Source organism: Hippoglossus stenolepis, chromosome 16 (assembly GCF_022539355.2).
Source record: "Hippoglossus stenolepis isolate QCI-W04-F060 chromosome 16, HSTE1.2, whole genome shotgun sequence".
NCBI lineage: Eukaryota > Metazoa > Chordata > Actinopteri > Pleuronectiformes > Pleuronectidae > Hippoglossus > Hippoglossus stenolepis.
The window spans coordinates 20,432,578-20,437,137 of NC_061498.1; the positions used below are offsets into that span (position 1 = coordinate 20,432,578).

General features: G+C 39.9%; 1 long non-coding RNA gene across 2 annotated transcripts; it reads left to right on the top strand.

Moving 5' to 3' along the window:
• The first annotated feature begins 1,046 nt into the window (after nt 1-1,046).
• Nucleotides 1,047-4,026, top strand: LOC124854944. 2 transcript variants are annotated; one of them, XR_007034880.1, is made up of 4 exons: nt 1,047-1,202; nt 1,287-1,339; nt 2,321-2,431; nt 3,998-4,026. It is a non-coding gene; the product is annotated as an uncharacterized LOC124854944 (long non-coding RNA). The 2 variants fall into 2 exon arrangements; XR_007034879.1 differs by lacking the exon at nt 3,998-4,026 and having other exon boundaries at nt 2,321-3,906.
• The last annotated feature ends 534 nt before the right edge of the window (nt 4,027-4,560 follow it).

Genomic DNA, 4,560 nt, shown 5'->3' on the forward strand with positions numbered 1-4,560 from the left:
ATGGAAAACCAATGAGAATAGTTTCAAAAACACAGTCATGAAAGAGATCATTATAATAAAATAATCAAGACAAATTGCCCCTCCTCATGATGCAGGAACATTGCACAGTCCAATAAACATTAAAAAACCCATTGAAACAGGCCTGATGCAACTTGGAGTCCTTTTGTCAATCAGCCAGAAAAAACTCCAGCAGCAACCGCCGCCCTGGAGTTGGTATCTCATTAATAAATACCTTAAGTTACTAAAATGACATGACTGAGAAGAAAGTTAGTTTAATGGGTGTTATGTGAAGCCAAATGTGTATAGTTATTTATCTGTGTTGAGTGTCGTGCTATAAAGCATCAACTAAGTAGATGAATGGTTGGAAAGAGTTCAGTCTTTGCACACCAGCACGTGTATGCCCAATGTATGTGAATGGTCACGTGACTTGCGCTTTCAGGCATGTGAGGACATGATCACACATATGCAGATGCAAAGTGAATATCAAAGTTCACCGAAGCTGAACCCCAGAGAAAGCCACACTGCGATTTGCCTCGGCACAGGAAGTGAATGTTTTATTCACTTCCCGCCCCCCGGACTTTTGATGACTGAAGTTGACAGTTTAATTATGTTCTGTCCAGCAAGTAACGCTATGGATAAATAAAAGTATAAATAAGCAAATAAAAAGTATCAGTAAATAATAAAAAAAAAAATTGGAAATATATAAATAAATAGATAAATAAATAAATAAATACACATTTAGGCATTTATTTAGGCATTTAATTATATAATTTTGGATATATTTATGTATTTATATAATTATTTATGTATTTATATAATTATTTATATTTTTATATTTTTAGTTTGGGCCCTTAAAACCCTCCATACCCTTGGCTCTTCTTTCATCATGAATCTTTCAGAGAATTATAGCAACTCTCATTTTTCAAACACGAGGAAACAAGAATGCAGGGTTTTTACTGTTAATGGTGCATTTCTATATTCTTGAATCAGGAGAGCGCCTGTTGTTGTTGGTACCTGCCCCACCCTGACTCCCCCTCTCTCTCCCTCCCTCCCTCTTTCTGTGGACGGTCTGTAACCGAAGCAGTTCCTCAAAAGGAGAAAGAAAACCCTGTCACTTCTGATCAGACAAATCGAACAGCAGAGGAGTTGAGGCATAACTTTCACCACAACGTGGATTCAGCTTCAGAACTTCATTAAGCAGAGTAGGTTGTGTTCACATGCAGACGTGCAGACTGGAAAGCTAAACTTATCAGTCTCATTGATTGTCCTGTGGCTTGTGATTTCAGGAGCTTTGGCAGAGGCAGCGGACAACATGGAGGTAAAAGAAGCAGCCTCAGTGGTGAGAGATGAATGGCAAAGGATTGAAGATGCATATTTAGCAGCAAGATTATTAGAATAGTTCACTGTTTAGCTAGTGTCCCTCACCAGAAAACTATCATTGATCGGGTGCTGCTACTCTGATCTGTATTTGTCTGTATGGTATAATATAAAAAAAACAAAAACAGGAGACGATCTTTTATGCTTGGGCACTGGACCATAAACTTTTATTGACTGTGATGGCAACAATAGTTGTTAGTAAGTTGTTAGTGTTTTTCTTTAAATATGAAAATAGGTAATATGGAAATTCCCTCAAAATGTAAAAAAAAATCCTTTGATGAAACATGATATTATTTTGCAGCAGCAGTTTAATGCAATATATAAGAAATACATTGCAATGTGTAAAGTGTATTATGGTAGCACATTTCAAATTTAAATCCATCCATCCATTATCTATACCACTTACCCATTGAGGGTCAGGCTTTCACAACAACTGTATCTTAGTTGTCGTCAGCTATTCCCAAAAGGAGGTCAACTAGTCGATTGATTGTGGGAGACATATTTTAGAGATAGGACGTTTGGTGGTCGGTGATAGGACATTCAGAGAATTGTCCAATTGTCGTCTGCCTTCCTTGTCCACTCTGTTGGCACTTCTTGCCAACTTTGCTGCTGCCAGCGTGCATAGCGTTGATATAGTTGTTGTACTTTAGGGCAGCCTTGTATATTGCAGCTGACACTTTTATCTGCTCTGGTAAAATATTTCCCAATTGATGATCATAGTCGCGCATCTGAATTTGGTCAAACTGCTGCTTTAGCGCCCACATTGCAATGTTTAGACAGTTTAGACAGATAGTTGAGTAGTTCTATTCGAGCCTTATTCGAGGGTTGCAGGGGGGCTGGAGTCCCAAATTTAAATTCAACTTTGAAATTGAAATTAGACTAATGAACAATCTCAGTTTCCATTCAGTGTGCTGTCTAAATGAGTTGATTTTTTTCCCCACAGAAACCCATCGATCAGTCCCCCTCTCTGTGTGCTGGTGAGCAGGACTTTGTTGACAGGAGGAAAAGGGTCGTTCTGGAGTCACTCAACAGCCTGGGAATCAACTGTTCTGCAGTAAGAAAGAAACTGCTCACACACTAACACCATTTCTGTCCGTCCGTGTCAGCCTGGCAAGCACCCGTCAGGAAGGTGCATGTAAGGTAGTCACTCTGCTGGTTGGTGGAGTAAAGGAGTTAGGAGGAAGTTTATGCTTCTTAGTTGTTCCGCTTTGTACCTGTTGTTGCGTTTTGCTGTTTGTCATGCCTGAGTGAGTTGTACCTTTGTGCATTGTCTCTTACTTTATGCCCTCACGCCACGTCAAATATCATTTCGCCTGTTTTTATGTAACACACACATGTCCTCCATGACTTTGTATGATCACTATTTTTAGGTCTTACAGTAACGTTTGAGCAGACTTTAGACACTCACAGGAACAGAGTACTGCTGAAGCTGTATGGTTGTAAGGTAATTAATACAGTGGTAAGTTAAAAATGCATTCAAAGAGGCGCTGCTTGTTTACAGTGATCCGTTGTGAATTCATAGTCCACTGCCTGCTCTGCACCACACACAGACAGAGTTAAGCTGCTTTCAGACATGCACTGAACTCCAGAGATCCTGTGGACTTTCTCCACCTTGCCCCCTAATCTAAAGTCTGCAGAAAGTTCAAAGGAGCCGATGTAAGAACACAGCAGGATTCACTGTGAGTGAATGATTTTATAGACCCGACAGAAAACAAGTACACACCAGCGAAAATGTCAAGGGAGTTTTTGGGCGATATGAGCTGACACTGGTGTCGTTGTGTTGTAAACATGAAAACGTTACATCCTATCTCTGCCTGCTGCACCTACCCTCACCTGAACTCTCTGCAGATTTCCGTGCAGTTGCGAACATGTTTGAGCAGAGAAACTCCTGCTGGGTTGTTCAGCCTGTTCTGCTTTAGAGAGCAACAGAAGAACATAGTTGAAAATTCAGCAGCTGTAAAGACACATTATTCAACAGCCTTGCACGGCCACAATTTTCTCTCAGGATTTCTTTACATAACTCAGTCGGACGGACTTAGCTTTTTTGCCTATTAGGCTCCAGGTTATTTGTTATTTCAGATAATGCCATTATACAACATGTATCATAGTGTGTAGACTAATATATATACAGTGTATATATATATAGATATGAATACATATATAACATAACATACATATGTGTGTGAGTGCATGTTTATGTTATAATAGTAAGTATTTTTCTGAAGATATCATTTAAAATTTTGCCCTGTTTTTTCTGTTCTTGTTTTTGTTGATTGGCATGTCAAATAATATTTGTTTCATGTAATTTAGCAATTTGCTATAAAGGGTATAATGAGGGAAAATAGCATGAACATCCCAACAACCACCGAAAATTCTAAATACAGCAATCCTTTCACTTCCACATCTCATTTGATATGGAAGGATGTTTGCATTGCAATATTACAAATTCTGGGATCATATCTGAAGGAATTTAGAGTTTAAATAGCACTAAGAAACCCAGAAGCCAACAGTAACCTCATAAATATCCCAAACAATGATTTACTTAATGAATAAGTAAATAGCCGTTCTCTACAGTATTCTGCAATTAGCTTAGCCGCTGTGGTTGCCTCTCTCCAACCAGGACTGGGTTCCCACATCGCTCTGCTGCCATCAGGTGGGGGTCAGAGGGCAGCCAAATGGGTCTGATGGTTTCCCTCTCTCAAATGGAAAGGATGGTCTGCTGGACCCTCTGCTTTACATAGGAGGGAGTCTCTGGGTCAACGTGGTAACAATCAGTTTCACACATATAATCACGTTTGTGTAAACGAAACTGAACAGCTGCTGATGCATGATGGGACATGTCAATGTGATGATGGGATATAATTGGCATGATATTTTATATGGGGCTGGAAGAGCTACTAAACAAATACCTAATTACAGAAGATAACTACCAAAAACAAACCATTTTATACTCAATAATGATTTCATTGGATGTGTTAACCTGTCTGTCTTCCTATGATAGGTCCATGTCCACCTGTACAGTGACCCGCAGTGGACCGGCAACATGGACAGGCAGTGTCCACGATGACAGGTCCTGGGGTCGAGCTGGAGCAGGCTCTGGCCTGAGGTTGGACAAGAGGTCAAAGGAGGGCTTTTCTCTCTGTCTGATATCTGGGGGTGTTAACCTCTGTTGGGATCATGAAA